Source organism: Rhincodon typus, unplaced genomic scaffold (assembly GCF_021869965.1).
Source record: "Rhincodon typus isolate 14 unplaced genomic scaffold, sRhiTyp1.1 hic_rhity00006542, whole genome shotgun sequence".
Taxonomy (NCBI): Eukaryota; Metazoa; Chordata; class Chondrichthyes; order Orectolobiformes; family Rhincodontidae; genus Rhincodon; species Rhincodon typus.
In genome coordinates, this window is record NW_025972180.1 from 1 (window position 1) to 7369 (window position 7369).

The following is a 7369-nucleotide window of genomic DNA, read 5'->3' on the forward strand; positions in this document are numbered from 1 at the left end:
AGACCCTTCTTCAGAAATGAAGACCCTTCTGAAGAAGGGTCTAGGCCCGAAACGTCAGCCTTCCTGCTCCTCTGATGCTGCTTGGCCTGCTGTGTTCATCCAGCTCTACATTTGCTTTCAGCCCCAGTCACAAAAAAAAACAAGCAAACAGTCAAGGAATGAATAAAGGAAAATAGCAAAACTGGCCAGATTATTTAAATGTCCTTCATGATACACTGTTCACAGGCATGGTTGGGAATCAACTCCTTGGCTGCTTTTCATGAAACATTGATCAGGGTCACCGAGACAAAGGCAGCTTTCTATTCTTTGGTCCTCCAGAAACTGGTGCATCAGATTAGGCAAGGAGCTCTCAAATCTTAACCGTCTCAGCAGCCTTCCAGTACCATCTTTCAGAAAACATCGAAATTGGCATCATCAGAACAGATGCGACAGAGATGAAGGAACTGGGAGAATGGACACAACGGTGATAGGGTGCCCCTTGTCCTCACTTACCATCTCATCGTTGGACGACATCCGTTTCTCAGGCTTGTTGCAATGCTCCAGCAAAGCTCAGTGCAAGCACCACATTTTACACTTCTGGACTTCATAGAGTTCAACAATTTTAGGGCTCGAGGCACGTTCTCCCAAGTCCTTACCCCAGCCGTAACACACAAGGCCTTGTTATAACATGTTCTGCTATTACACACTACCCATGGTTAGCCACTAATAGTCCCCATTAGCGGCCATTCATTCTCCTAGGCTGACCATTATCCACTTCTTTGTCTGTCTAACTGGTCTTCTCGCTCTTTGGTCTCTATCTTCAACTATCATTTACTCCTTACCACTTCCCCATCTTCTGCATAAAAACCAACATTTTCCTAGCTACCAACAGTTCCAAAGTGTCACTGGACCAAAAACATTAACTTTGCTTTCACTCCACAGATGCTGCCAGGCCAGCTGAGATGTTCCAGCAATTTCTCTTTTTGTCTCTGGTTTCCAGCATTTGCAGTCCTTTCAGTTTTTAAGTAAGGGAATGCTCATCTGGCTAACTGCAGTTTCAGCAACACTCAGTGTTTGACTCTTCTGCTCTCTCCTCCTCAATCTCTAATGTTTAATATTGTCACTATCCCCCCATTTAAGAACCCACAGCCATTCTCTATCTAGCTGTCACGTTTTAGTCACAAATGTTAATGCATCTCTTTCCAATCACTTCATAATTTTCTCTGCTGCAAAATTTTTTTGTAATTTTTTTTAACATCAAATACCATTGCAGTGAATCTGACATTTTCCCACCGACACAACTGCACTATAGCATGGAGCCCAAAACGGAACTCAGTACTCCAGCTGTGGATTTAGCAAAGTCTTATATTCTTTTACTGTTCCACACAGAATACCTCAGTCCGTTTGGTTAAAACAATATTTAGATCCCAGAAGGGACAGAAAACACTAACTCGCTCAATTTTCTCATCTGGGTTCGTTCTCAGATTGGTGTAACGTAGCTGTCCTGAACCTGAGCTGCTATACTGACGTGTATAATTCACAGGATGAATTAAATGCAAATTTGCAATGTAAATCTGTTAAATTCTACCACATGAGAAACTAAATTTTGTACTTTATTCCGACTGTCACAATCTGTTTGTAGGCTCTTGACACTGGGTGCTGTTTTGAATAAAGTTCCTGAACTCTCCTCCGCAGATCTATTAATATCATGTACAAAAAAAAACTTTGTTCAATGGCAATGAGTAATATCAACTAAAGTTTGCTAGTAGGAAAATCACAAAGGAATGCAGATTCATTAAAATTATTTACTAAGCACCATTCATTAATCACAACTACATATAAGAAAAATGTCCAAAAACAATGCACAATTAAAAAACATTTAGTTAATTAAAAACATTGACAAGGAGCACTAAAGATTTATTTTGGCTAGTAATTTTTCCCAAGTACTTAGAAATACCACTTTAGAATGAACAACTCTGACAGTTGTTCAGAATATATGATAGTAATCTGACAGGTTTGTTTCTTAGTTCTTTAATCATGCATTATAATATAATTAGACCAGGGAAGCATTGCTGATCAAAGTACAAACTTTCTCCCAATGTCTAGTTTTTCAGCCAAAGTATCTATAATGTATAATAAAAGTGAAAGAATCTGCTAGTATTGGAATTTTATGATTGCACCAATGGATGTTAATCAGGTTTAACATTTCTTTAAAGTACCAAAAAAAACTGAATCCTGGAAATTTTAAATAACAAAGTGCATTTTCCTTTATCAGTTGCTGAGATGCTGTGCGATTTTCAGTATTTTTCTGGTCTTGACATATTTTCACATAACTGTAATTGTATACTTTAGCTCTGGAATGTCAGCCACTATTCAGTACATAGCCCACTCACATTTCACGAGGTTCTGGGTTCAAAATCCATTCCAGGGCACAAAAATTGTAGACCACAACAAAGGTGCCTAACTAAAATTATACTCATTGGTATGTTTGAAGAGCAAGCTACAACATTGAATATATTTAATGCAAGTTAATTTCTAAAATTGCATCATTGTCAGCACTGTGAATTGTTTTATAAAAATCAGTATCCATAATAATTTAGTTGCGGGAAAAGCTCAGCAGGTCTGGCAGCACCTGTGAAGTAAACAAAAAATCAGTTAATGTTTCGGGTCTGCTGACCCTTCCTCAGAAAACAGCATTCTGAGGCAGGGTCACCAGATCTGAAACATTAACTCTGATTTTTCCCAGTAACTTTGTTTTTGTTCCTGATATAACAGCATCCGCAGTTCTTTCAGTTTCCATAATAACTTAGTCACTGTAGGCACACCAAAAATACTTTTCAATTTCACCAGATAAAATGAAGTATTCAAATCAGTGCTCAGTTCTACTTGCTTGGAACCCACCCTCCACTTCATAGATGAAGGTAGAAAATGGTAGACTAGATTGTTCCCTTGGTTTTACTTGTTGATAGGTAAGGAAAACAGATTTGTTAAGTTGGAATGTAGCATATAAAGGACAACATCTTTATGTCTTGGATATTTCTACTCATGGCAGAACCTTGAAAAATTCAGCTAGTACCAATATTTTCTAAAAAGAAAATAGTGCCTGTGACACAATTTCAGCCCATTTATTCTTTTTCTCATTTCTATTTCAAGGAAAAAGGTAATTTTATTTTACTGGGTAGGGAAAGACATTTTTAAAACTGAAGTTCACTAATGAACCAAAACAAATTCAATTAAACAGTACGTCATGTGTCAAGATGCTTCGGGGCAATAAAGTTTGAAAACCCATAATCCATTATAAGTAACAAGTTGTATGTTTTGAATATGGTAATTTTACTGGGTTTCAATCATTGCTTTGCATTCTACTCTTGATACTGTTGCTGTCTTTGTACTCATGACCACTCACCATGTTGTCTTGGCCTCATTCTACAAAGTCGACTGCCTCAATAAAATGGTGTATTTTTCAGCATTTCACACCATTCTACGGCAACTATTTCACTAGCATGGCTGTGAAGAAGCCATCATCTATGCTCCATTGCAGTACTGAAAGCATGCTGCACTGTTGGAAGTGCTGCCTATTGGAGATGTTAAATTGAGGTCCCATCTGCCATCAGGTGGAGGTAAAAGAATCACTGTTATTCTGATGAGGAGTTTGGGAGCTCTCCTTGGCTAATACTTAACACTCAACCAGCATCACCAAAATTATTTAACTGGTTATCATCACATTGCTGCATGTGGCATCTTGCTGTGTACAACTTTTCTGCCACATTCCTACATTACTACCAGTGGCTATACTCCCATCATACTTAATTGGCTGTAAAGTGCTTTGCGACATCCTGATGTCTTCGAAGGCATTATACAAATGCTAGTATTCTTTTCTTTTAAAGTGATACTTCAGTAAAATTGGAAAGAAATAATTGTATCCACACACCTGAGTTTTACAAAATGTAATTTATTATTTGCTTAGTTGAGATAGACTGCCTCACTGGAATTGGAACAAACTATAGAACATGAACCAAATGTCATCAGTAAACAGTTCTGAAGCATCACTGATTAGATTTCTTTAGCGACATTTCCATTACATTGGGCACATACCCCAGTGACACTTTTCATCATCAGTCTTTTACAACATCATTTGAAGTAAACTAAAATAAATATCATGATATATTCAACATCTTACAGCCTTCTTCTCAAACTACATATACACAAGCCACCAGAATGCATCAATAAAATGGAGCTTTTTAACCAATCTTCCGGCCTCCTTTTAATATTAAAATCATGGCTGAAATCAAAGTGGGGTGCTCCCTTGCAGTTTCTTCATTACTGAGCAATCTGTAGGTGCATTTGTGAAAAGACTACCAACAAATACATGTGTCCCCCAAAGCTTGTGCTGAATAACTTTACAACAACCAAGATCTTCAATACGGAAACCAAGATGTCGGTAGCGCTCATCTGTTTCAAACAGTGTATTATTTGCGTATGGTCCAAAGTACTGCAAGAAATGATATGAGGTATCACTGCAATTATTTGAAAAAAAAACTTGATTGCTTTCAGTAACATAATATTCAATAAGAAAAACTGCTATTGCTCTAAATGCTAATATACTTTATTCCTCAAAGGGTTTCAAATTATTTTTGCAAGTTTGGTATATTTAAACTTCTAACAGGGCAACGTTGATCTTGATTAAATCATAAAACACTGCAATATTCAACACAGGAGATTGCACCAAATTAGTTACCAAATCACGAAAGCAACCCATTCGATGTAGTAATTCATCTTTCATTCACAAGGTCAGATACTGACATGATTCAGAGGTAGCAGGATATTTTGAAACTTCAGTGGGTCATCATCCCTAACCTTCATCAGTCACCTCAGGCCCAGGTATGAATCCCATGCTCAGGTTTATGAACCATGGCAAATGGCAAATTTTTGCTGGTAGTGGTGAAAGACGTGAACCTCAAGAGATGCTTTCAAATGGAGGATGTTTCGGGAAGAGGGTTTGTGTTTCCTTTAAGCACACACAGAGGCAATGGAAATACATATTTTAACCTTTTCTCCAGTTTTACTGGTCATTGAAATTGGCGGCCTTCTCGCACTTAAAAGCAAAGAACAAGACTCTAAGGCACGGGGAAATGAGCAGAGGATGACAGATGACAATTACATTTTTACTTCCTGAAATCTTGATTTAATTTCTAACTTATATATTTACTCTTGGATAAATAGAGTTTTCAAAATGAGAGTACATGTGTGTGATTGTCATGCTAACTTTAGAAACAATGCGGGTCAGAATTTTATTTCTATTATTCCAATCTTGCTGCCAGGCTGAATTCCATATTAGCTACTTGGTAGTGACTATGACGGGATCCTAGGAGCAATTATTGAGGATGCAGCCAATGTACAGGCTGTATCTGGGAGCCCAGTTCACTTAAGGAGGCAGGATGACTCCATGGCTGGAGAATTGGGTAGCCATCAACCCAACTAGGAAAGGTTGGTGCTCCTAATCCTAGATGCAAGGATACCTGAAGACTTAAATATTTCAAAATATAAGGTGCCCACAACTGCCAGGCCATCAACTGCAGAGGAGAACCAGCTTCACAGAATGATCTGCAATCTATGCTGGGCTACTTTGCTGGATTTACCTGTGGCTCGCAACATACCATCTACAGGCTTCACTACATTGGGTATGTAGAATGCACACAATTGGCATTTTAATTGGTTTGATTAGCTCTACACCATGGGCAGATGGGTAGCTGTCATCATCTCTATCCCTGCCAAGAACTGCACCATGGGCTGAAACATGCTGACATGCAGGGAGGCTAGATGATAGCACATTGTCAGCACACCAACCTCAAACTGATTCCCCTGCAGAATTAAAATCCAACCCATTATGTACCATGGCACAACTAATTCTATTGTCATGTAAAACTGATTCACTTCTACACAAAGCCATGATGCCATTATTCTGTTCTTCTCAGATGTGATTATAATAACATCTCTGCATAAAATATCCATCGTGTGCTGCATACTGCTCTTCTATTCAGGTAATTTCTCACTATTTAAAACCTCTTTGGTTGCATAAATTCCTATCATATTTGCAAGCCATTACAGCAGTTAGCATTTTGCACTTTAACAAATTAAAATGGTTCAGCCCTTTCAAACCTCAGGTTTAAATGTTTAGTTGACAAAAGCAATAAAATTTAAATTGTGCAAATCTGTCACGAGAACAAACTCTCAACAGAAAGCCAGAAACTAATCCAAATGAATCACAACAATAAAGCACTTCTAAAAAAAGATCTAGTTTAAAGACTATCAAAAAGAACTTCGCTACAAAGAAAATCATTAAAGTTAAAGCCTTCATCACCAAACAGCCCTAATAATGGAAGAATTAAACAGTAATTGCTGAAGGATACCTACTGCAAGGCCTGAAGATGGGTCAATGAAGTCTGCCCAGTAACCCTCTGAGCGGAGTGCATAGCAGATTTCCTTGGCACCATTAATGAACTATAAAAATCAATAATCATTATTTAGTTTAAAATAAAGTCTCTTTAATACAGGAGGTACAAATGCAGACAGTTTTGACTTTGTTATTGATCATTTTTCATTGGTAAATGGAGATTGAATAAATTTAAAAAATCAGGTAGATAAAGCTCCTGCAATCTCTCAGTTTAAAATAAGTCTATGGGGATTAATGGTAGAAAAGTTCATTTCAATGTATCTACACTTACTGTTGAAAAATGAATTGTCATGATTTACCATCCACACATTATACAGCATTGACATTGTAAACACAGATTTGCTGAAATTGCTGAGATTTGTCACAATACACAATCAAACAAAGATCCTAACACAAATGGGTTGAAGAATAGAACCAAACCAAAAACAGTCTCAGTGATTATTGGCACTAACAAATATAGTGAATTATTCACCGGAGAACATCAAATAATTGTTGAAAATGTCTTTAGTCAGATTTACATCTGACAAAATTTCTACACAGAATGCCAACTGTTACTATTTAAAGTGAGACCAAGGTGTTGAGTATTTCTTTTTTCAGTATTTACTTTTCAGTGGTATGCATTATATAGTTGCACAGGCTTATCATATGGATATCCTTCTACCCAAGGAAACTAGGATGAGGATGCGGTAAAAAGAGAACAGATCAAAGTTGAATTCCAGTGAGAGTCTAAGACTGCATTTAAGTCCATGCAGCCCAATCTTGTCCTTGGCTGTATATAGCTTCTGAAGCATCAGTTGGTATTCGATACTCATGCAGCCAATTTTGTGGCACGATCACATTGAGTGGCAGTAGAATTGAAGGATTAAATGACCTACTTCCCCAGCCCAAGAAAATGGAACCTTTGTCTCAATTGTGTTTTAGATTTTCGGGCTCTTG

At 37.5% G+C, this 7369-nt stretch overlaps 1 long non-coding RNA gene across 1 annotated transcript; it reads right to left on the minus strand.

The window, feature by feature from the left end:
• Positions 1–3915: 3915 nt before the first annotated feature.
• Positions 3916–6694, minus strand: LOC109931879. The gene is made up of 2 exons (XR_002260842.2): positions 6394–6694; positions 3916–4471 (listed from the first exon to the last, which is right to left on the minus strand). It is a non-coding gene; the product is annotated as an uncharacterized LOC109931879 (long non-coding RNA).
• Positions 6695–7369: the final 675 nt, after the last annotated feature.